General features: G+C 40.5%; 1 pseudogene; it reads left to right on the top strand.

Moving 5' to 3' along the window:
* Window positions 1-27,096, top strand: part of LOC111980748 (phospholipid-transporting ATPase ABCA1-like) — a 134,562-nt pseudogene that overhangs the window by 10,715 nt on the left and 96,751 nt on the right.

Raw genomic sequence — 27,096 nt, 5'->3', positions numbered from 1 at the left:
CCCCAGTCTGAGTTCCTGAGGGCTCTGGAGATGTTTTTATGAAGGATCTCTCTGTACTTAGTTCCGTAAATCTTTCCCTCAATCCTGACTAGTCTCCCAGTCCCTACCGCTGAAAAACATCCCCACAGCATGATACTGCCACCACCATTTATCACCGTAGGGTTGGTGCCAGGTTTCGTCCTGACATGACGCTTGGCAATCAGACCAAAGAGTTCAATRTTGGTTTCATCAGACCAAAGAATCTTGTTTATCATGGTCTGAGAGTCCTTTAGGTGGCTTTTAGAAAACTCTAAGCGGTCTGTCATGTGCCTTTTACTGAGGAGTGGCTTCCATCTGGCCACTCTACCATAAAGGCCTGATTGGTGGAGTGCTGCAGAGTGCTGGTTGTCCTTCTGGAAGGTCCTCCCATCTCCACAGAGGAACTCTGGAGCTCTGTCAGAGTGACCATCGGGTTCTTGGTCACCTCCCTGACCAAGGCCCTTCTCCCCCGATTGCACAGTTTGGCTGGGAGGCCAGCTCTAGGAAGAGTCTTGGTGGTTCCAAACTTCTTTCATTTAAGAATGATGGAGGCCAATGTGTTCTTGGTGACCTTCAATGCTGCAGAAATTTTTTGGTACCCTTTCCCAGATCTGTGCCTCAACACAATCCTGTCTCAGAGCGCTACAGACAATTCCTTCAAACTCATGGCTTGTTTTTTTTCTCTGACATGCACTGTCATCTGTGGGACCTTATATAGACAGGTGTGTGCCTTTCCAAATCATGTCCAATCAATTGATTTTACCACAGGTGGARTCCAATCAAGTTTTAGAAACATCTCAAGMACGATCAATGGAAACAGTATGCACCTGAGCTCAAATTCATGTCTCATAGCAAAGGGTCTGAATACTTATGTAAATAATATATCTCAGTTTACATTAATACATTTGTAAAAATGTCTAGAAACCTGTTTTTGTTTTGTCGTTATGGGGTATTGTGTTTAGATTGACAATGATTTGTTTTATGTAATCCATTTTAGAATAAGGCTATAACGTAACATAATGTGGAAAAAGGGAAGGGGTCTGAAAACTTTCCGAATGCACTGTATCTGTCCATTTAAGGGACCCTTTTTGGCTCAAGAGCATCAAAGCCAAAATGTTTGCATAACCTCTTTAATTGAAGTTTGTTCTCTATGCTTCTCCTAGCATGGTCTCCAGTGGCCGTAGTAAAGTAAAAGCAATTCAATTTGTTTGAATAAAAATTGATATTTTCTTGATTTCATTTAAACATTATTTCCAGTAGAGGCTACAAAAGAGTGCACAAGTTTATCTTTGAGAGAAAGTGTATGGGACAGCAAAAGCAATAAATAAATGATAAGGCAAAAAGTACACAGGCGAAAAAAAGCCATTTGAGCAACTTAAGCCCGGAGGCATTTTCAGTCATAGACAAGAAAGCCAGACAAGCTCCGAGCAAAATGGAGCGGGAAAAACATTCTTTCACACTCAGAGAGATGGGAGTTGCAGAAAAGTGTTGATAACAAAAACATAAAGAAAGGGACTTAAGAAAGAAAAAAAGAGACAGGGTTTATCGAGACAGAGTTGAGTGGTAGTGGGTGATTTGGACATTTGTTGCAGCTTAGCACAGAGCACGATAGATAGTGAGGTCATAGGAGGTGTTGGACAGTAAGTAACTGGTGCTCTCTACTTCTGTCATACAATGGTCAAGGTTCACAATAGGTTAGAGATGTATGAAAATAAGATGTTTTGACCTTAAATTAATTMAATTTAAAAAACTTTATTGATCCCCATAGGGCAAATAGGATTTGTCCCCAGTGTAGAATACATACAGTGATTAAAACGCATACAACAGATATGTGAAGTTTTACAGGGTCAGCCATAGCAGTACAGTGCCCCTGGAGCAAAATAAGGTTAAGTGCTTTGCTCAAGGGCACATTGACAGATTTTCACGTAGACGGCTTGGGTATTCGAACAAGRAACCTTTCGGTTAATGGCCCAACGCTCTAACTGCAAGGCTACTTGTTGCCTGAGCACTGATGGCTGTTGGAACAAGTACAATACATTACGTCAATGGCATCAACAGAATAAATATAATTTAACATCTTACAAACTAGTAGTGTTGTTATGATAACAGATGTTTTACTTCAAAACCAATTCCAGGTTTAGTATCATGATACCGAKACGATACTCAATACCAAAATGATATTCGATAACAAAACGATACCACAGCAAAATAAAACAATGTATTAGTTAAAGACACAGAATAACCACTGGGCTTATTTTTATTCTTTTTACATTTAACAATATGTTGATAACTGGTAGAACAAATAAAAATAAATGGAATATCTTCTATTCTATATTAAATTTCTTGCAAAAATAAAACACCATAWTAAATAACAGAAGAATACCTTACATTTTCCAGATGCGAAACCATATCGGATACTTTTTTTAAACAATTACATCTAAACTGTTTTAAAATGTAATTTAATACATATCTGGGTTAATTTGCTCATCTATGATTCATAAAAGTAGCTTTTTTGTCTTAAATTAAGGTTAGGATTAGGTATAAGGTTAGCGGTGTGGTTAAGGTTAGGTATAAAATCACTTTTTAAGAAAATAAATTATAGAAATAGGCGGGGTTTATGACTTTGTGGCTGTGGTAACTAGTGACAACCCTGCTGGCTGGCTAGTGGCTACTGCTAGCAAGCTTAGACAAACGTGAAGTAGTCTAAATACTGTATATTGCTGTCAAGTTATCAGTGCATTTCACATTACTTTGGGTTGTGTAATCATATTATAATACTAACATGAATGTCATGCTGAATATATGTTGATGTCTTTGTCACTCAAAAATAATAAAAAATTGGTCAAATAATTACAACGTTACAATGCAAATCTAACGTGTAAAATGTGTCATTTATGTCATTTTGGAACTAAATCTCCCTTGCGCTGCACTGCTTTGGTCACATTTTGCTTAGTAGTTTCGGTGGGCTGGTCCTCAACTCCTCTGTAATCAAAGTATTCCCATAGTTCGCTTCTGCAGACAGTTTTGTCAACAAGCTGCGGGCGTAGAGGTATGATGTTTTCGTTAGAAGCCATGCTGCCGGCTATGCATATTCATAGCGTGAGGCTAGTATCATAGCATCTCTCTCCATTTAAAACAGGCAGTTGACGTCAACAACCTTTACCAAATTTTCTACAAAATATTACAATAACGAAATGTATCCACCAATCCAAAGAAAGGATAGGCGGGAGCTAGAAAGTCTGCCATGCCGCTTTGTGGACAACGACTCCTATTGTTAGGGCGGAGAGACATGTATCTTGTCAGTATATCCATACACTTTGTTARTACTGCCTACTGAGAAGATTCAGACAAAATACTAGACAGACTTAATGCTCTCAATCCATATATGACGTGAGACACACAGAAGTACCGAAAGTAAAAACAATTCTAGTACCGAACTATGTTCTAGTATCGAAAAAGTACAGACGTTTTGGCGTACCGTGTAAACACTACAACCTACGTAGCACTTATCCCAGGATAAATATATAATAATAACCAGTGTTATTACTTTTTATATGATTTGAAAGTACATGGAATTACACAGGAACATTAGTTTTTGTCCCTGACTCATTTTGTGACAATAATATAAATATATATAAATAATGCCAAGAGTGTACAAAGCTGTCATCAAGGCAAAGGGTGGCTACTTTGAAGAATATCAAATATCAAATATATTTTTATTTGTTTAACACCTTTTTTTGGTTACTACATGATTCCATATGTGTTATTTCGTAGTTGTGATGTCTTCACTATTATTCTACAATGTAGAAAATAGTAACAATTAAGAAAACCCTGGAATGAGTAGGTGTGTCCAAACTTTTGACTGGTACTGTATATATTTTCAGTAACATAATGGGCTGCTTGGGTTTTATGAACTCTGAAACAACACAAATCTGAGGGGGTCATTTTTGGGCATTCCTTAATTAAGAAGTTACAGTACCCATTAAATCTAGTGAGGTCACTGCCTTACTAACCTGTGTAGTTTCTTTAGTCCACAATGAAATTAGTGTTCTATTTTTGTAACCCCATTCCATGCTCTTGCCTCCTTTGGAAACACAGCTGAAAAATGACACATAATGCGGAAAATAAAGACTGTAACATCATACAGCTTACCAAATGGCTCTGAGTTATTGCCTTGTGCCATGGGACTACTTTTAAAGCCTTTAATACGATGCAGCCCAAGACCTCTCGCTCTGCCCATTGACTACTTAGCTGTGATTTCAAGCTGTTTCACCCAAAATTTCCTGTGTGAGATGCCCATGCTTTTCCAATCAGCGTGTCTTAGCTTCCCTGTGTGTTGCTGCCGAGGGTAAAATTGAACCAAAATGAATGTGCTCAGAACTCAATAAGGGCTGCCTCAATTGCCGGGATAAACGGGGATTCGAGTGACACTTCCTTGAATTCGTAAACACTCTGTGGCTTATACTTTTCATAAACACAACAGGGGGATTAAGATTCTCTCTCTCTCGATTTGAGATGTGTTTTTCTCAGTGAAGGTCACCAGGGACACATGTCAACATACTCCTGACACATGGAAATGATAGTGTTTAAGGACATGTACAGTGGCTGGGCTGCCTTGGGCCATTGTGCTCTAGCCATCAGATACATGGTATGGATATGAATCATATTCCTACCATTTCAGTAAAAACCACTTAAAGCGARCACTGCACTGTTGGGGAAGATATTGTTCTGGGCCATGTTTGAACTAAGTTAACACATTTTGATGGAGAGCACTATTGGAAAAATGCCGTGTCTAGTTTTTTTTTCTTCCAATGTAACAGTTACTATACTTAATATAGTGTTGTTTGTCCTCAAGCAACCATTGTTTTAAACTCAGAGGACATGCACCTGAACAATGAAATACAGAAATACTCTCTGTCGGCCACTTTTATTGCAAACACCTGAGGTGTTTGATGTAACATTTGAGGTGTTAGCTAAAAGGGGAAGTTCAGTATTTTACAACTACAATGTTACAACTCTGAAAGTAGTCTATTGGCTACAATAAACTGTAGTCCATGGTTTTAAACACCCACTACAAACATCAGCTAACTTGTAAGCTAAAAGCGATGGGAGTTATGGGCAACAGTTTAATTCAGATTGAGGACCCATGCATCTTACATTAAATTGTAAAATACTGAACTTCCCCTTTAATACCCTTAAGCCTGATACAAACAAATACGCATGATGTATTGGATATTACTCAACAACATTTGCTAAATCAAATTCTTTTTCCCTCATTTAGCTACCTTTGGATGTGAATCCGGCAGAGACATTTGGATTAGTGGGGAGAACTACAGAAGATGCATTACATGTGATTGATGAGGTTGGTGTGGTAGTTATTTACCATCTGAAAGGATAGTGGGCCTACATGGAAATCTAATAACATTCAGTATGTGTCACCCAGTAACCCCTATATGACTCACTGTAACCAATAACAATAATGGCAATATAAAGACAAGTCTATTGAGAAATTGCATGATAATGGATAGAATCATATCAATTTGTTGTCTTGAAGTCAATAAATTAAGTACTACACTGCCATTTTCTGATAATTTGTTGTTGTAATAACACCCTTCACCAATACAGATGAACAAGTTGCAGAACTCAATGTTGTTCAAGTCCGCTAACACGCTGGATTTCAGAGCGGATGCGTTTGGTAGTCTGAACATGCTACTATGTGGCAAATCTCCAGACTCCAACTCCACAAATACCACCATGAATTTCTCTGCTTCTGGACTGATGAAGAATGACACAGAAAACAGTGAATTACCTGATGCCAGGAACCGCAGTTCCAGTAAGTATTGTTAATAGTTCACAATACCTTGACCTATCAAAATACTGACTTCAATTGTTGATATTTTAGAAAACAAGTACTGTCATTCAAGGTAACAGTTTTGGTGTTGTTCTCTACCGGATGACACACTATGAAGCAGACACAACATGTTACATATTTGTGACACTAAATGGTTCTTATATTTTTATTTGATACAGCATATTGTATTGTCATATAATCACCTCCCAGTKAGCCAAAATTGGTTCTGTGAAAGTTCCCAGAACATTTAATGAAATTGTGGTAAAGGTGTGAGAAACGTTCCCTCCAAAAGTTATAATAACACAACATCTGTTCAGTTGTGTAGAAAATTATACAATGTTTGTATTAGGGTGCAAAAAACATTCCTCTGATGTTAACAGAACATATCTTTTTTGTGGGAACAATACAAAAAATAGGTTCCCAAAACACAAAATAGTTGATGACCTTCATACAATGTTTGTYTCAGGGTGCACAAAACTTTCCCTCAATGTTCCTTAACAATGTTAGTCCTTTTCTCAATACAGGGGGTGCTGTTTCCACTTTGGAAAATATCGTCTCCAAATTAAACTGCCTCATACTCAATTCTTGCTCGTACAATATGCATATTATTATTACTATTGGATAGAAAACAATCTCTAGTTTCTAAAACCGTTTGAATTATGTCTGTGGGTGAACCAGAACTCTTTCTACAGCGAAAATCATGACAGGACATGCGAAGGTCAGAAAAATAGTCTCTGTTCTCAGATCAGTTTAAAGCTCTGTGTGTGCCCTATGGATCGAAATGAACTGCACCCGCCTTCCCCTGGATGTCAGTAACCAATGAGAAGTGGAATGGAGTCTCTACGTATTTCTCAGAGTTTATAAAAGGCAATGGAGTGACATGTKCGTTCTTTTGGACGCTCGCCAAGCCGCAAGAGAGGACATCAGAATGGCATGTTGAATAGCTCTTGTTATCGGCCTAAGATATATCCGTCTGTGATTTAATTCGATATAGGTGTTAGAAACATCATAACGAAGTTATTTGAAACCGATTTTTATCAGTTTATGCGAGTATATTGCTATTTTCGGAATTTTCGTAGTATTGCGTTTGAGGATTTGGACATGTGTGTGCCACGTAGCTATTGTTAGCTACGAAGTTGAAGAGGGCGTTTTACAACAAAGCAACGATTCTTTTGGACAAAGCACAACTTGCCCAAGATTCTGATGGAAGCTCGTCCAAAAGTAAGAGCTATTTATGATTTTATTCCGTATTTATGTGGAAAAATGTAAACGCATTTGTCGGCCATTATTGCTGGCACTAGTCTGGCTGTAACGCACACTGTATGTCTAGTAACGTTAATTTWAAAAATCMAAATCAGCGGTTGCATTAATAACTAATGCATCTTTCATTAGCTGTCCAACCTGTATTTTTTTWGTCAATCTAATCGATAAATAATCGTAAACGTAGGTGCCTTTCCAAGATGGCGCCYSCCAGAATGCATGCCATGTTTTGACTGATTACTTTGCAATACCACGATTTGTGATGCTAAATATGCACATTTTCGAACAAACTCTATATGCATTGTGTAATATGATGTTACAGGACTGTCATCTGAAGAATTCTGAGAAGGCTGGGGTGATGTTAGCTCATGTGGTATGCTAATATAACGATATATTGTGTTTTCGCTGTAAAACACTTAGAAAATCTGAAATATTGTCTGGATTCACAAGATCTGTGTCTTTCAATTGCTGTATGCTGTGTATTTTTAAGAAATGTTTTATGATGAGTAATTAGGTAATACACGTTGCTCTCTGTAGTTATTCTAGTCGCTTTGGTGAGTTTTGTGATAGTGGCTGCAATGGTAAACTATGATTTATACCTGAAAAATGCACATTTTTCTAAAAAAACATATGCTATACCATAAATATGTTATCAGACTGTCATCTTATGAAGTTGTTTCTTGGTTAGTGGCTATATATATCTTTATTTAGTCGAATTAGTGATAGCTACTGATGGAGTAAAAAACTGGTGGAGTAAAAAAAGTGGTGTCTTTTGCTAACGTGGTTAGCTAATAGATTTACATATTGTGTCTTCCCTGTAAAACATTTTAAAAATCAGAAATGATGGCTGGATTCACAAGAAGTGTATCTTTCATCTGGTGTCTTGGACTTGTYATTTAATGATATTTAGATGCTAGTATTTACTTGTGACGCTATGCTAGGCTATGCTAGTCAGCTTTTTTACTGTGGGGGGTGCTCCCGGATCCGGGTTTGGAAGGAACTAGAAGTTAACAGTACATTATATTTTTACTGTAAATGAATTTTGTTGTTCAACCGTTCATGTGGAAACCCATATGGCAATTGTGATATTTATAGACGTTTTTGAACATTTTGAAATAATTATATATTGTAGATCCATTGATTCTTAAACAATATCAAGCCTTGAAGTAGCGTATTATTATTGTGAAAAGGGTTCTTCGATCAGTTGTTCTGTCAAACAGCTAGCCATGTTGTGTAATGTACAGTACGTATACACAGCACAGACATGGCACTGAACCATGTTCAGAAATGACATTCATATGAATGCTTCAAAGGTCACATTTGTCAAGTGGAATGTGTATAAATCCTGTGAACACTGATGATTTGTTCAGAAAATAGGCTGCAATAGGCTTCCTCCAATGACAACAAATCCATTTAGTACAACAGTTACCCGCTAGGCATACACATGCGGTTGCTAATCCCAACGACATGAAATAAATATGTAGCCCGTTTCTTGGGTTTCTGTTTTCCAACAAACGGTCATGCTTTAAAATGCAGCAGAGCCCTTGTCTATTCTGTTTATTGATTTATTCAGAGAGTCAAAGTTTTTTAAGGTCAGAAGATGCCAAACTAAAAACCCAGAGAGTCAGAGGTCATTCAATTCAAAATTCATCAATAATAAAAAAGCAGTTTCTGTCCAAAGAGAAAAGACTAACAAGGGAAATACATAAACTAATAGTACAGGTAGTTAGCAATAAAAACGATACTACTGTCACGTATACAGCGCTTGAGGTCACCATACTGCTCATTATTACACACACCTGTCAACATTGTTACGCGCACCAGCACCTCATCACATTCACATGGACTCCGTCACCTGCCTCAGCTGGCTCATTGGGCTCCCATGCCTCAGCTGGCTCGACGGGTTCCTGCGCCTCGGCAGAGGCGGCTGGCCCGCTCCTGGTCCCCGGGATCGTCCTTCTGGTCGGCGTCCTGCGGCCGGAGCCACGCATCAGTGAGGGGATACTGTCACGTATACTCCCTCTCTATGCGCTATTACGCACACCTGTCACCATCGGTACGTGCACCAGCGCCTCATCAGACTCTCCTGGACTCCATCACCTGCCTGATTACCTTCCCTATATATGTCACTCCCTTTGGTTTTTTCCCTAGTCGTTATTGTTTCTGTTTCAGTGTTTCATGTCTATACGCTTCTCGTGTTTCTAGTTTTTTCCCTGTGTTATTTATTATTAAAGCCACTCCCTGTACTTGCTTCCCGATTCCCAGCGTACACGTTACAACTACAGAGATCCAAAATATGCTAAAGGAAAAACAAAAAGAAGTGATTCAAGATTCAAGAACAATCTAATGTAGTCTATTACAAACTGGATGGAATATGGAGAAAAATTCTTCCCGAATCTTCAACACAAGAACGCTACCAAAAATTATTTGCAGAAACTCGTTACTAAAGATGGAGTCATTTCTGATTCTCTAAATTATATTTTAAAAGAGGAAGCTAAATATTTTAAGCGGATGTTCTCTTTTCCGTCTCATCCTCACCCTCTGCATGACAATTACTGTAAGGAATTCTTTCCCCCCCTCCAAAAAATGAAAATTAACAAGTGTACAGAAAGTGATGTTCAGTGCGAATGCCAAATTACAGAGGAATAACTTTTTGAGGCTATTAAATCGTTTCGGTCTGGAAAAACCCCAGGGCTTGATGGCATTCCGGTAGAGATACAGTATATCAAGCCTTTTTTGATATACTCAAAGCTCCATTGTTAGCTTGTTTTAACTACTCTACTACTATAGAAATGGTAGTCTGGCAGTCTGGCAGGAAGGTCTGATTTCACTATTATTCACAAGACCCAGATGGCAAATATAAAGATCAAGTCTATCTAAAAAACTGGAGGCCTTTTATACTTCAATGCTGTAATGCAAAAATACTAGCGAAATGGATAGCACTCAGAATTAAAAGGTTTTACCAGATATTGTTCATCCTGATTAGACAGGTTTTTTACATGGACGATACATTGGAGAGAATATACGACAACTACTATGAATAATAGAACAACATGAAACATCTAAGAAGCCAGACCTGGTATTTATAGCGGATATTGAAAAGGCCTTTGATAAAGTAAGGCTGGATTTTATTTCTAAATGCCTTGATTTTTTTAATTTCGGTGATTCTCTTATAAAATGGGTAAAAGTAATATCTCAACCCCAAGTGTAAAATAGTACATTTACATTTACATTTAAGTCATTTAGCAGACGCTCTTATCCAGAGCGACTTACAAATTGGTGCATTCACCTTATGATATCCAGTGGAACAACCACTTTACAATAGTGCATCTAACTSMMMTAYGGGGGYGGGGGGTTAGAAGGATTACTTTATCCTATCCTAGGTATTCCTTAAAGAGGTGGGGTTTCAGGTGTCTCCGGAAGGTGGTGATTGACTCCGCTGACCTGGCGTCGTGAGGGAGTTTGTTCCACCATTGGGGTGCCAGAGCAGCGAACAGTTTTGACTGGGCTGAGCGGGAACTGTACTTCCTCAGAGGTAGGGAGGCGAGCAGGCCAGAGGTGGATGAACGCAGTGCCCTTGTTTGGGTGTAGGGCCTGATCAGAGCCTGAAGGTACGGAGGTGCCGTTCCCCTCACAGCTCCGTAGGCAAGCACCATGGTCTTGTAGCGGATGCGAGCTTCAACTGGAAGCCAGTGGAGAGAGCGGAGGAGCGGGGTGACGTGAGAGAACTTGGGAAGGTTGAACACCAGACGGGCTGCGGCGTTCTGGATGAGTTGTAGGGGTTTAATAGCACAGGCAGGGAGCCCAGCCAACAGCGAGTTGCAGTAGTCCAGACGGGAGATGACAAGTGCCTGGATTAGGACCTGCGCTGCTTCCTGTGTGAGGCAGGGTCGTACTCTGCGAATGTTGTAGAGCATGAACCTACAGGAACGGGTCACCGCCTTGATGTGAGTTGAGAACGACAGGGTGTTGTCCAGGATCACGCCAAGGTTCTTAGCACTCTGGGAGGAGGACACAATGGAGTTGTCAACCGTGATGGCGAGATCATGGAACGGGCAGTCCTTCCCCGGGAGGAAGAGCAGCTCCGTCTTGCCGAGGTTCAGCTTGAGGTGGTGATCCGTCATCCACACTGATATGTCTGCCAGACATGCAGAGATGCGATTCGCCACCTGGTTATCAGAGGGGGGAAAGGAGAAGATTAATTGTGTGTCGTCTGCATAGCAATGATAGGAGAGACCATGTGAGGATATGACAGAGCCAAGTGACTTGGTGTATAGCGAGAATAGGAGAGGGCCTAGAACAGAGCCCTGGGGGACACCAGTGGTGAGAGCACGTGGTGCAGAGACAGATTCTCGCCACGCCACCTGGTAGGAGCGACCTGTCAGGTAGGACGCAATCCAAGCGTGGGCCGCGACGGTGATGCCAAACTCGGAGAGGGTGGAGAGGAGGATCTGATGGTTCACAGTATCAAAGGCAGCCGATAGGTCTAGAAGGATGAGAGCAGAGGAGAGAGAGTTAGCTTTAGCAGTGCGGAGCGCCTCCGTGACACAGAGAAGAGCAGTCTCAGTTGAATGACTAGTCTTGAAACCTGACTGATTTGGATCAAGAAGGTCATTCTGAGAGAGATAGCAGGAGAGCTGGCCAAGGACGGCACGTTCAAGAGTTTTGGAGAGAAAAGAAAGAAGGGATACTGGTCTGTAGTTGTTGACATCGGAGGGATCGAGTGTAGGAGGTAGGAGAACGGCAGCGCGGCGGACGAAAATAGCTGGCTAGCTAACCGAATTATTACTCTAAACTARTCTAAGCTACACAATTATCTTAGATACAAAGATAGCAAAGACAACTATGTAGCTAGCTAACACTACACTAATCAAGTCGTTCCGTTGTAATGTAATCGTTTCTGCAGTGCTGCTATTCGGTGGCTAGCTGACTAGCTGGCTAGTAAATAGCAGCTACTCCACAGAGAGTTTTGAATTGTCAAGAGGAGTTAACAAGGGTGTCCGCTGTCACCATATCTATTCGTTAAGGCCATCAAAATGCTAGCTATTAAAATCAGATCAAATAACATTAGAGGATTAGAAATCCAAGGCTTAAAAACAAAGGTGTCCATGTATGCCGATGACTCAAGTTTTATATTAAGTCCACAAGATAGATCCCTGCAATGTCTCATTGAAGGTCTACATGACTTTTCTGGACACTCTGGACTAAAACTTAATTAACATAAGTGTACAATATTATGTATTGGATCTTAAAAAATATAGCTTTTACATTACCCTGCAGTTTACCTATAAAATGGGCTGACGGTGAAGTAGATATACATGGTATTCATATCACATAATATATAAATGAGCTCTTCACAATGAATTTCATTAGKAAACTTGTAAAAATAGACAAGATCCTGCAACCATTTTACCAGAGGTAAATAGCTGTCTTTTTATGGGAAAATTACACTGATTAACTCCTTAGTCATATCTTAGTTTACTCACTTACTTATGGCGCTGCCTACTACTGATTATTCATTTTTTAAATAATCAGACAAATAAAGGGTGCCTATCTATATAATGAATATGAACTGGGTGGGTTTCGGTTATTAAATATAAAAGCACTAAACCTCTCTCTAAAAGCTTCACTTATCCAAATGGTTCTCAAATAGATTACTAAGAAAAACGTATCCATTGTTTAAAAATTGCCATTTTGCCTTTGTGCAGATTGCCATGTCTCCTTTTCTAATGAATTGACAATAAAACTTTTTTCAAAGTATCTCTCTTTTTCAAACAAGCATTGCAGAGCTGGCTACATTTTCAATTTCACCCCCTGAAAAGACAACAAATAGTACAACAACTATTATGGCTGAACTCAAATGTGCTGGTTGATAAAAGACCTGTATTTATGGAAAAGATGTTTGAAAAGGGTGTTTTGTTTGTAAATTATATTGTAAATTGGAATGGTAGAGTTATGTCTTTCATGGAGTTATCAAAATTGTATGGGAAGGTCTGCTCAATCCAAGATTACAACCAATTGATTACAGCATGACCCCAAAAATGGAGGAGGCCGGTGGTCAGCGGGAGAAGTTTTCTGTTCTCCCAATATAAAGGATCAAAACTGGCAGAGGAATAGAGGAATACAAATAGCATAAATAGGAAAGTTTACCAGTTTAATTTGAGGACCAGGATGTTGACAGCTGTGCCATACAGAATGCAAACTAGTTGGGAAGTAATTTTTGATGTACCGATTCCATGCTACAGGGAGTATGAGTTGTATGAGGGGTATTGGGGGTGGGGAATGGAATTATTAAAATATATATATATTCGGGGGTGGGGGGGGGGTGGTTTCGGATGGTTTCGGAGCAACTCTTGGAGAGTGGGGGGGGGGGGCGGGGGGGGGTCTTGGAAGGCTGGTGGCCTGGCGGTTCGGAGCTTGGGTCGCTGGTTCTGGGTCGCTGGTTCAGGTCCCTGGTTCGGGACCCCGTTTTTGACCTTGTGGCAGATCTGTCGACTTGCCCTTGTGCAGGACGTTGACCCTAGTTGCTTCTGTGGGTCACCCTGGATGGGAGTCTGTTAGATGACTAATGCGATGTAMATGTTGAGCGGCTTCACTGCAAGTAGATCCTATGTTTTAAATATTCAATAGAAAACCCCCCCAAAAACTGAGTCTAAAACCTTATCAGGGGTCTGACCCGTCAAATCAAGCTATTTATTTACATTGCCGAGTTCCTCATTACACAAATGTTTGTCCCTCTGCTTACCACAGATCGCAATTTCTCAAGTGTGATGTCTTTGGAGTTATACTAATTAGGGGCTGCACAATCCAATTCTATTAATTGCCTATTCGTTTGAGGATCCACAGAAAAAAATAACGATTTTAATAAGCTTGACTCTTCCCAGGAATAAAGTTACACTCTAAAGTGGATTTGTGTGCTGGTGCCACTACAAATTAGTAAAACAATGCAGCAGCTATTTGAAATGAGCGCAAACACCTCTGCCGGCATGCTAATAGCTTTTCTTGCCTCTTTTTATTGTTATGTAAAGTAAATGGGTATGGAATAAACATTTGCAAGGCTCCAAGTGCACTCTGAGGAATATTAAAATAGAAACAATAAAGGCTAGAAAAGACATTTGGTAAATACTCAATTTTGTTATCCCTCCCAAATTAATTCATGATGGCATTCGGCAACATCCAATGGCATCATTAAGGAAAATAACAGTGTAATAAACTTCTTTCCTTGGCAGTAAACAGTATTTTTGTTTAAAAGATTCTCCCACAATGAGATTAGCCCTTTCGATCGATCGTTTACAACCCCCACTGTGCCTGAGAATCACATATCTATTAATTTGTAGAAGAAAATGTGTGTAGGCCATTGACATTTTTGATTTTGAAAGCCTATATAATACAGAATGACACATTAATTTAGCTGTTGTATTTTTATTGGTGTAGTTTTGTACAGGGAGGCTCTTTCTGTGAACTGACAGGATTGTAAAATATTGATTAGATTGATATTGTAGTTGCAGTACAGTTGCAGTGGAGRATTGTGTGTGTATGTGCATGTGTGTGTGTGCATGTGTGTTGTGTGTGAGTGACAAAAGGAATTGTCTGTCTTTCACGTGAGAGAAATTCCTGCTTGAATGACACATATTCTGGAGAGTTCTATTTCAATGTTSGACGCAAGAGATGTTTGTTGCGGACAAGAGAAGTGGTGAAGTCTGAGTGAGTGATGTGTGTGTTAGCCCAGTTAGGTAGGTGTGTGACTGACTGTGTGTGTGTGAGTTGTCTTGTTTCTGCGCTGTGCCGAGTTGATCCACTCTCCAGGGTACAACTCAAATTGATTAAATTTGCTAGGTAAGATGAGGGGCTGCCTAAGCGCTCTAAGCAATTACTTGGCTGCAGCTCCCTGTGTAAAATATGGATTCAGTTCCTCACCGTTGTGTGATAAATCGGAACCTTTGGTCAGAATACGATGGTGAGTCACAGTTTTGGGGGAGATAAATATTCATACGGATAAGAATGGGCGGAAGAGATTCATCCTGATGTCAATATTTATTGGACGGAAAGCTACAAGCCATGTGTCCCTGTYTACTTCCTGTCTAAGCAATGTGGTTTTAGGAAATGACATCTGTGTGGTCGGGGGAAACAGCTGGCTGCAGTGAGGGCGGCCATTAGCTCTTGACAGAGTCTCCCCGGAGCACCTGAGTAGGGATTGCCACAAGGCAAAAGGCAAACGTTTATCGCACATCCTGCACTGCAAATGGCCACTAAAATCTTWGACGGCGTGATAGGTAGCCAGCTGTGAAGAGAGCACTGTGGTAGAGGAGGTGGAACAGTCTTTTGGGTCGAGCTGACGAGCCAAGTGTAGACATACGCACCTGAGCCCAGACAGACGGACGGACAGAAACACAGAGCAGGACAGACCGTTAGACAAAGACGCAGTTACACATAGGACAGATGGACGGACAGACCACCATCAGAGAAGGACAGCCAGGCTGGCAGACAGACAGACAGATACACAGAGATGCTGAGCAAGACGGACAGACACATCCGCACACCCCTAGAAACACACACAAATGAAGGTTGCAGCACCTGTCACTGTGCTGTTCCCTTAGATCTATGTCTCTGCATAACCTACAAAGCACTCCAACCGACCTAGCAGTATTCACATTGGCAGATTGGATAAATTAATAATGATCCCGCTGCAGCTGAGCATATTGACTTGTTTTCTCCCTCCGCGTTGAGCACTCCCCACCTCCTATGTATTCGGCTAGACTACCGTACAAATGTCTTGCTCCATTCCTCTCTCCGCAGACATTGTGTTATTAGGTACACATTAATGGAGTCGTTTGGGGTCTTTGAAGTGTGGTAATTACATTAAATCCTCTGCATAGTGAAACGTTAAATCTTGACCGGTTGTGTCATATCGCCTGCTACTTCTATTATTAAGATGACTGTTTATTATCTCAGCAGTGACGTGCTGGTTTGTTGTGATTGCCAGCAGATTTCTGGCGATCTTTGTAATTGTACTCTGTGGTTCATCCATTATGTTCAGCATTCAGATTGTCCTTTCTCTAAACTYCYTCCCAAATGGCACCCTATRCCCTATATAGTGCAATACTTTTCACTAGAGCTCTGGWCAGAAGTAGTCCACTATAGGGAATAGGGTGCCATTTGGGATGGAGAATTAATTTTTGGCTTCTAACCCTGAAACACAACAGATGAACAAACTTGCATTTTTATGGTAATTTGATGGTAACAGATGGATAAAATGTGATGCCAATATAAAATGTTTTTGATGTTTGTTATTATCAAGATATCATTCATTTATCTTGTGTTGTATTGAGTAGTTTGGCCCACGTACTCGTTCAGACAGATCGCATTTTTCCATTTTGAAGTTATCAACAGGTGTATTCTCTCTCACCAGGTGCCTTCTGCAAAATATTGATTGATACTCTTGAGGGAACTCCTGGCCTACGTGTTGTCTGGAGTACGTTTCGGCCCCTAATCCAAGGGAAGGTSCTCTACACCCCTGACACACCTGCCACTCGACTAATGGTGAAAGAGGTAAGTAAAAGAGAAACTCATTGTATGCACATCGGTTCAGGCGCTGGACCAGCAAAAAAAACATAAAAGTGAAATATGTCTGCTAGGGTCAATTTGAATAGAAGTCAGTGAAGAGAACTGAAAGTAAACGGATGTCTGCAACACTCATATCAGTGTCATGGACGTTTACACTCATTTCAGTGTCATGGACGTTTACATTCATATCAGTGTCATGGACGTTTACTGCTCATTTCAGTGTCATGGACGTTTACATTCATATCAGTGTCATGGACGTTTACTCTCATTTCAGTGTCATGGACGTTTACATTCATATCAGTGTCATGGACGTTTACTCTCATTTCAGTGTCATGGACGTTTACATCATGATCAGTGTCATGGACGTTTACACTCATTTCAGTGGTCATGGACGTTTACACTCGTATCAGTGTCATGGACGTTTACACTCATTCAGTGTCATGGACGTTTACATTCATATCAGTGTCATGGACGTTTACATTCATATTCAGTGTCATGGACGTTTACTCTCATTTCAGTGTCATGGACGTTTACATTCATATCGTGTCATGGACGTTTACACTCATTTCAGTGTCATGGACGTTTACACTCGTATCAGTGTCATGGACATGTACACTCGTATCAGTGTCATGGACGTTTACACTCGTATCAGTGTCATGGACGTTTACACTCGTATGAGTACCATGGACGTTTACTCTTGTGTCAGTGTCATGGACGTTACTCATAGTATACGTTTTACACTCATGTTCAGAGTCATGTACGTTTACACTCGGTCAGTGTCATTGACGTTTACACTCGTATCAGTATCATGGACGTTTACACTCGTATCAGTGTCATGGACGTTTACACTCGTATCAGTGTCATGGACGTTTACACTCGTATCAGTGTCATGGATGTTTACACTCGTATCAGTGTCATGGACGTTTACACTCGTATCAGTATCATGGATGTTTACACTCGTATCAGTGTCATGGACGTTTACACTAATTTCAGAGTCATGTACGTTTACASTRGTATCAGTGTCATGTACGTTTACACTCGTATCAGTGTCATGGATGTTTACACTCATATCAGTGTCATGGACGTTTACGCTCATATGAGTGTCATTTAGTTTCATGTAGTACACTTACTCCCTAATATTTTCTAAAATGTACAAACCTGTTAAGTGACATTACTTGGGTGTCTATGTAAGTAGCTTGTACAATTAAAACTTTTGCCATTGTATCTAATTGCATATTTTCACTCCACAAATCAGGAGGCATTTACATAGCTGGTAAATAAAAACGTGATGATATACGCTATGAACCCATCTCCAAAAAACAGCTAGGGAGAGGAGATGGAGAACACACTCGGGGGAGTGTAATGTAATTTTCATGAAGTTTCTCCCGATATTAACATCATTTTTACAACGGCATAAACAAAACAAACAAATATCGAGAAGCTGTAGGGAATTGGATGTGGAGAATATCCAGTGAGATAATGACTTCTAGCGGATCCACCGACTTCACAGCGACCGGCTCGGTCTTGGCATAGGGGCCGTCTTTACACTCGGCACAGGCCYATTGTTTACATCTCAGTGCTCGGGATTAATAACCCTGTTTACATTAGTCACAACGGGGGGTATAGGAATCAGATGAGTCTCCTGGGGGTTAGGTGAAAGTACGAAGAAGCAGTATGTTCTCAAGGTTGGACTGGCTGCAAAATAAATTAGATAGCACAGTGGGAATTCCATCAATTGGAGGACAAACAGATATGGCATTTTCCATGTTTTAATCACCATACCATACATCTCTCTATCTTGTTTCAGGCAAATAGCACATTCAATGCGTTGGCCATGATAAAAGAGCTGGCGGAAGCTTGGGAGGATTTCGGACATCTTGTTTGGGACTACTTTCAAAGTGGCCGCCAAGTCAATGCACTGCGGGTAAGATTTATGACTCCTTCAACAGAAACACGGATATTTGATGTACTGTACTGCACCGGAGAGCTGGTTTACATGTATCCGATGTTAGACAAGGCTGAGTYACTTGTCATACATGCATCAGTGTCACAGTGTCTTATCTATGGTGATTATGTCTAATGTTAAAGTAACTYTCCAGTGTTTCCAGATTTCTATGAAATATGAACTATAATTAATTACAATATGAGTTAAATAGTTTTCCTTCCAAAAAATTGTAATTAAGAATGTAAAAAATCTGCTTTACTGTGTTGGGATGGTGTGGGCGTAGCCCACCAACAGAGTGGTGTGGGCYTATACTAGGGTTGAAGGGTGGGAACCCGGTTACCAAGATTTACCGGGATTTACAGRCTAAAACCACTCCCTTTTCCCAGGATAAATAACTGCGAGAAACCGGTAAATTATAATAAATTATTTATATGAAGAGCATGGCGTGAAATGGAACTGTTAAATTATATGCAACGTCTAAATCTGGCTTCTCTGTGGCCTCTGCATGATGAATCAACACTCAGGGTGGTGACAGACAGTCCATCGCAGTAGACCTATCATGTAGACCTATCATCTCATTATGGTAACTTTTTTTCTTGTGACAAGGAGGCCTCCATTTGCTGCAGCATAGCCCATGCTACAGTAAWATGAAGACTGAATGCTCGTCTAATTTACCCATCTCCATCTGGCTTTCGGGGGTCACCTTGTTTTTKATTTTACAGATGCTATTTTTTTAACTGCAGCTGCAGTTTTAAAACAGCTATCGAGCACTCTCCTGCCGTCTTTCTCTCTTTCCATGAACTCTAATCAAATTGCATCCAAAATAGATAATCCTGTTCTAAATTGATATATAGCCCTATAAATAGATGTCTTAGCCTACCTCTTTCACGTAATACATTCAATGCAGTATTAGCCCTATATTTAGCTAATTAATGATGGCTTATGCATAATATGCTTCTAACTTATAGCTTCGGTCTCTTGCGCAATACGCACACACCTGTGCTCTGCTGGCCTCTCAACCTCTTTAAGGATCGGKCCCTTTTTTTCAATTTTCTCCTAAAATGARATACCCAAATCTAACTGCCTGTAGCTCAGGACCTGAAGCAAGGATATGCATATTCTTGTTACCATTTGAAAGGAAACATTTTGAAGTTTGTGGAAATGTGAAATTAATGTAGGAGAATATAACACATTAGATCTGGTAAAAGATAATACAAAGAAAAAAAACATCAGTTTTTTTGTATTGTTTGTACCATCATCTTTGAAATGCAAGAGAAAGGCCAAKATGTAATATTCTAGGTTAGGCACAATTTTGATTTTAGCCACTAGATGGCAGCAGTGTATGTGCAACGTTTTAGACTGATTCAATGAACCATTGRATTTCTGTTCAAAATGTTGTATCAAGACTGCCCGAATGTGCCTAATTGGTTTATTAATACAAGTTCATAACTGTGCACTCTCCTCAAACAATAGCATGGTATTATTTCACTGTAATAGCTACTGTAAATTGTACAGTGCAGTTAGATTAACAAGAATTTAAGCTTTCTGCCTATATCAGATATGTCTATGTCCTGGGAATTGTTCTTGTTACTTACAACCTCATGCTACTAACATTAGCCTACGTTAGCTCAACCGTCCCACAGGGGGGAACACCGATCCTGTAGAGGATGCGACTTAGATCTTAGAGTCCCATGCAGGAAAAGCTAGACTAGAATAGCTTGCTGGACATTATATTTTTTGCATTTCTTATACCAATAGACTATTCAAAGAGGTACACAAGCTCTTTTTTTGCTGAATGTTAAATACAGAAGCCAATAGAACTCATGGGTAGTTTGAAAGAAGAGCGAATGCACGATGGCGATAGGCTATAGCAGATATTTATTCAGACCCATAACCATTCAATTTTCCTGAAGAGAAGTGAAAGCCTTCTGCATCTAATTCTATTCCTATATTATTCAAGGATGTCATTAGAATGATGAAGATAAGGACAACAAAACATATTTCATTTAACTGGTAAAAGCAAGGAAGGAATGAAGCAACAATAGAGAGAGAAAGAGGAGGTAGGCTAATAACATTAGAGGAAATATTATGAAAGGTATAGATGCGTCAGCCTACTAATTATACAAACAGGCACTATTGCTTTCAAATATTTTATCAAACTCTCTAGCCTGTACTTGTAACTTTGTAGACCGCATGTGCGGCACCAGAATCGCATGTTCTCTTCTGCTTTATCATGGTTTGAACGATGTGCGTAATTCCAGTCCATGTAATACAGTATAATACAATACAGTACAGTAATACAGTTCACACTCAAAAAGATTAGCCTAAAGGAGCTAGTTTAATTTATTTACCCAAGAGAGCACATCGCTAGCTATATCTATGGGCTTTTATGTTTTTATTCCTTATAATGCTTTTGAATTACACTTTTGGTTTTGGCAGGAAATACCGGTTTACCCGGGAGAAAAGTGATTTATTCTTGGGATGGAACATTTGTAAAATACTGTGTTTTTCAAGTGTTGTTTCTCCAATTAATGCTTTGGCCACAAATATGAGTATAGGACGAGTCAACAACATTATTTGGGTATGAGTTAACAGAATATGAACTTTTAAAAGTGAGATTAACTGGACAGTTACTTTAATGTAAGTGATAAATTAATCAAGTTGAAAAGAGCTTTAATATCCTTATCAATTCGTTGTAATAGTCCTTGTCCACTTTAATTTTGAATGACGGGTTTGGTTCTCAATCAGGGACAGCTGTCTATCGTTGTCTCTGTTTGAGAACCATACTTAGGTAGCCCTTTTTCCCACCTGTCTTTGTGGGAGGTTAACTTTGTTTGTGGCACATAGCCCTTTAGCTTCACGGTTGTTTTGGATTGTTTATTGTTTTTGTCGGCGTCAATATAAATAAAGGATTATGTACGCTCACCACGCTGCACCGTGGTCTACTTCTGTTGACGGCCGTGACAATTTCCACTAGGAATATTTATCAACCTTTGAGAACTGCTTTTCTTACCTGATATCTCTCAAGAATAGACTCCTACATTTCCCACCATAAAATGTTTTTAGCACTAATTCAGCTGAAAAATATACATTTATTATAGCATATGGAAATTGTGAAAAATAAAGTAATTATGGGTAAGTGCTGCGTAACTTTCACCTCGGCAGAAGAGGATTAGCTTCCCTGTTCCCTTGAAGCTGACATTACTGCCGTGTCACCTGAAATGAGCTTATGGGCAGCTAGGGGAGAAWGTAGCCGAGCGCTCCATATAGCCAGGGTATTCATTATCCTAGCCCTGACCTTTACACAAATGGACCCGGCAATTCTCCTTTGMCTTCATTTTCTCCCTTTGAGTGGCGGCCGACCGGACTCCCCTCAGAACGGGTAGCTCTGCTGGTATGTCATCTTCTCCAGAGGTCTCTCAAGGWTTTGGCAACTTTCTACATTGATGGCGGCAATCACGGCACAGCTGAGTTATCAGCCGAGCTGAAAAAAGAGAATCTCTTAAATCCCAAATGAACCCCTAGCCCCTAGACACAGAAATGACCTAGGAGGATTGAATAGGTCTAAGCAATATGGTGACAATTTCACRTTGACTGTCAAAGGGCAAGATGAAGATACTACCAATTTGCTTACACCCATTCAATCCTTTCAGATCTACGCATGTGCATAGGGGAGAGGGGATAGTTCTGATTAGGATAGGGAACTTCATGTTTACCAGCTTGATCTTAAGTGTTACCCATATKATTTATTGTAGCTATACTTGCTATTTTCTTGACTAATTCAGGACCTATGCCATTGAGAAAGCAGTAAAATAAAATCAGTAAGATAAAAGACAAATTCAAACCTAAAAAGGACATTTCTAATACTATTTTAGTAKAAGCACTATTCTCAAACTCTACCATTTAAAAAAATATATTACTAGTTTAAATCTTGCCAACAGGTAAAACTATAGGTTTACAACATCAATTCAACATTCTATTACAGTAAAAGAGCAACTGATTATTAACAGTTGCCATTTAGTAGACGCCAAACCAGTGACCATCTTGGAAAATGTCAAGCAGAAATTATTATTAGAAAATGCTATGAGGGCTGGTTTGAGTTTTCTTTGGCCGTTGCTAGTCTGTTTTCCTTCGAAGACCTTCTCATGTCGGATAATGACATTTGACACGTGGACGCCAAGGTTAAATGGCATGTATGCAACAATCTGGCCCAAATGCCACTGAACGTTAAGAGTAGTAGAACATATATGCCATGTTTTAACAATTGCATTTCAGTGACCCCTTACAAATATTATTTATCTAAAATAAAGACACTGCATTGTTTACAATACATCTCTCTGCATGTTACAGATGTACCTCTTAAAACCTAAATGAACTATTCCATTCTCACTGGCACAGAATGGTTGAACTGATTTTTTGAAAAGGTCAGGAGAAACATGGAGATGACTTCATTTGACACTTTGACCCCATGCTAAAAGGAATGTCATTCCCGAAAGTGTTGACTTAGAAATGCCACTGAACACATTGCTCAGAATATGTTTGAGGCGTGTGTATGTTTTGACTTCAAATGATGCACACTACATTATGAGCAGACRAGGTTCAATTTATGGTTATACAATACAACACTGCTATTATCATGTTATTACACTGTTGCAATTTCATGGTTGCCAGCGTACTGTACGTACCTTACAAAGCACACTGAGTGGAGCAGTCCCAGACAGATGGAAAGTCTGCATCCTATCCCCTTTATAGTGCACAACTTTTGATCTGGGTCCATGGGGGATCTAGTCAAAAGAAATGGCCTATATAAGGAATAGGGTGCAATTTGGGACACAGACAAAGTGTTTTAACCAAACCTGTACCAGGGAACGTACAGTACCTGCGTAGGAAGCTTTTATGTAAGGACGCCCCAGTGTTCTACACCAGAGGAATAGGCGGCCGTTAGCTTTTTTTTAAACGTAACAGCAAGGTCGTTTGCATCTAGATTAGCACATTTCTTCGTGCTAATTTCTGACAGTGAAGAGTTAACGCACAGTTGGATCTTACCACACTGGGGTGAGGGCTGGGGGYAGAGGGGAGGCTGGGGAGAAGGGAGACAGTCACATGAATCGCAGTGTGGGTGTGAGTGTGTGTGTGTAAACATGCCTAAGTGCATCTGCGWATGTGCAGGTGTGTGTGCCTGCATCATGGACCTCCATGGTCATGAAGAAAGTGGTTGTAAAGCCTGCAGTACAACAGTGCCATCTAGCTTAATGTTTCTAATTAATTCTCTCATAGAGAAAAAAGCAAAGTCCTGCAAGTGGGATGTCCTGGGATCTGCAGTTGTGCAGGTCCACAATTAGCTTCCACTGCATTCATTTCTCAGTGCATTAATTGTTTTATAATCTGATGAGTGTAAATTACCCACACAAACCCTCTCCTCTTGTTGCCAAACCAGGCCCTGCTGGATAACCCTGTGTTTGTAGCCTTGCTCAACCAACGGCTCAAAGGCACAAGATGGACGGCAGAACTGCTCGCCAACGTCCTGTACAATGGGCCCCCRGAGGGTCGCCCCACGGGCATGCCGCCGAATGACTGGCGCAACGTGTTCAACGCCACCAGCCAAATCCTGGACCTCCTGAAGAAGTTCATTGGGGTATGTTCATTATTTTGCTTCACATTGTCAAAAAAGTGATTTGATACCTTTCCCCCCACTACAAAATACACTGACATTCTGTAATGTGTGTGTCTATGCATCCTAGCTCCATGATATGGGCTACAACTTTCAACACTGTGTACTTTCCCAGTATGTAATTTGATTGGGTGAATACGAAGCAAGGTTGCCAATTGTTTCAGTATACACAAAAGTCCATATCAATTGACCTTGACAACATTCAGAAAAACCGMCTTACAATGTGTAGCCTACTGCTGTGGTAATAAAAAAGGAAGATCGTTATAAGCATCCAAGGACACACATTTCTGCTACCGTAACAGCAGAAAACAAACGGCGCACATCTCTACACATGGGGACGTGCAGGCAGTTGGGCGGACATTGACATATTGATCTGTGAGTTGGTTTGCAGCGATACACTACATTCTCCGCTGCTATGTGGCCCCACGAGTAGACTACAGACATATCTCAAATACCCTTATCCTCTTCCTTATTGCTAATACCTGGGAGATGACATCTTAGCCTCCTGGGGTTTAGCCACATGTGACAAATGAATTCCAAAGTAATGCAATCCATTTTTGGTCCTGATGGCTTTCCATATTTCAAAATGGATGCCAGGATGAAGATGTTTACTCGCATGTCATTTACCTGTTCCCTGTCACATAGACTCAATGCATGCTGGGCGTAGACGGGGGAGAACATTTTAAATGTGCTCTCTCTCTCTTTCGTTCTTTCTTTTTTTCTTTCTTTCTTTCTTTCTTTCTTTCTTTCTTTCTTTTTTTCTTTCTTTCTTTTTTTCTTTCTTTCTTTCTTTCTTTCTTTCTTTCTTTCTTTCTTTCTTTCTTTCTTTCTTTCTCTCTCTATTCAAGGGGCTTTATTGGCATGGGAAACATATGTTTACATTGCCAAAGCAAGTGAAATAGATAATAAACAAAAGTGAAATAAACAATCAGAAATTAAAAGTAAACATTACACTCAAAACATTTCCAAAAGAAGAAAGACATTTCAAATGTCATATTATGTCTATATACAGTGTTGTAAAGATGTGCAAATAGTTAAAGTACAAAAGGGATTTGCAATGGTGTTTGTTCTCCATTGGTTGCTCTTTTCTTGCGGCAACAGGTCACAAATCTTGCTGCTGTGATTGCACACTGTATTTCACCCAATAGATATGGGAGTTGGATTTGTTTTCAAATTATTTGTGGGTCTGTGTAATCTGAAGGAAATATGTGTCTCTAATATGGTCATACATTTGGCAGGAGGTTAGGAAGTATAGCTTAGTTTCCATTTTGTGGGCAGTGTGACACAACAGGGGGATTACGATTCTCTCTCTCTCGTTCTTCTCTCTTCTCTCTCTCGTTCTCCTCTCATTCTTCCGCTCTCTCTCGTTCTTCCTTCTCCTTCTCTCTCTCTCTGTTCTTTCCTCTCTCTCTCTCTCTCGTTCTTCCTCTTCTCTCCTCTCTCTCGGTCTTCTCTCTCTCTCTCTCTTCTTCCTCGTCTCTCTCTCTCTCGTCTTCTCTTCTCTCTCTCTCTCTTTCTTCCTCTCTCTCTCTCTCTCGTTCTTCCTCTTCTCTCTCTCTCTCGTTCTTCTCTCTCTCTCTCTTCGTTCTTCCTCTCTCTCTTCTCTCTCGTTCTTCCTCTTCTCTCTCTCTGTTCTTCCTCTCTCTCTCTCTCGTTCTCCTCTCTCTCTCTCTCTCGTTCTTCCTCTTCCTCTCTCTCTCTCGTTCTTCCTCTCTCTCTCTCTCGTTCTTCCTTCTTCTCTCTCTCTCCGTTCTTCCTCTCTCTCTCTCTCTGCGTTTCTTCCTCTTCTCTCTCTCTCGTCTTCTCTCTCCTCGTTCTTCCTCTCTGCTCTCTTCTTCTCTCTCTCTCTCTCTCTCTTCTCGTTCTTCCTCTCTCTCTCTCTCTCTCTCTCTTCTCTTCTCTCCTCTCTCTCTCCTCGTTCTTTTCCTCTTCTCTCTCTCTCTCTTCTTCCCGTTCTCTCTCTTCTTCTTCCTCTCTTCTCGTCTCTCGTTTCTTCCTCTCTCTCTCTCTCCTAACGTTCTTCCCTCTCTCTCTCTCTCTCTCTCTTCTTCCTCTCTCTCCTCTTCTCGTTCTTCCTCTCTCATCTGCTCTCCCGTTCTTCCTCTCTCTCTCTCCGTCTCTCTTCTTCCTCTCTCTCTCTTCTCTCGTTCTTCTCTCTCTCTCTCTCTTTCTTCCTTCTCTCTCTCTCTCTCTCTCTCTCTTCTTCCTCTCTCTCTTCTCTCTCTCGTTCTTCTCTCTCTCTCTTCTTCTCCTCTTCGTTCTTCCTCTCTCTCTCCTCGTTCTCTCCTCTCTCTCTCTCTCTCTCTCGTTTCTTCCTCTCTCTCTCTTCTCTCTCGTCTTCCTCTTCTCTCTCTCTCTCGTTCTTCCTTTCTCTCTCTCTCTCTTCTCCTTCTCTCTTCTCCTCTCGTGTGCTTCTCCTGCTCTCTCTCTTCTCTCGTTCTCTCTCTCTTCGCTCTCTCTCTCGTTCTTCTCTCCTCTCTTCTCGGTCTTCCTCTCTCTCTCTCTCTCGTTCTTCCTCTCTCCTCTGTTCCTCTCTCGTTCTTCCTCTCTCTCTCTCTCGTTCTTCTCTCTCTCTCTCTCTCGTTCTTCCTCTCTCTCTCCTCTCGTCTTCCTCTTCCTCTCTCTTCTCTTCTTCCTCTCTCTCTCGTTCTTCCTCTCTCTCTCCCGTTCTTCTCTCTCTCTCTCTCTCCTCTCTCTCGTTCTCCTTCTCCTCTCTCTCTCTCTTCTTCCTCGCTCTCTCTCTCTCTCGCTCCTCTTCATCTCTGCGTCTCTCGTTATCTTCTCTCC

Source organism: Salvelinus sp. IW2-2015, linkage group LG3, assembly GCF_002910315.2.
Source record: "Salvelinus sp. IW2-2015 linkage group LG3, ASM291031v2, whole genome shotgun sequence".
In the NCBI taxonomy this organism is placed as follows: domain Eukaryota; kingdom Metazoa; phylum Chordata; class Actinopteri; order Salmoniformes; family Salmonidae; genus Salvelinus; species Salvelinus sp. IW2-2015.
This window is presented reverse-complemented; position numbering and strand designations above follow the sequence as displayed.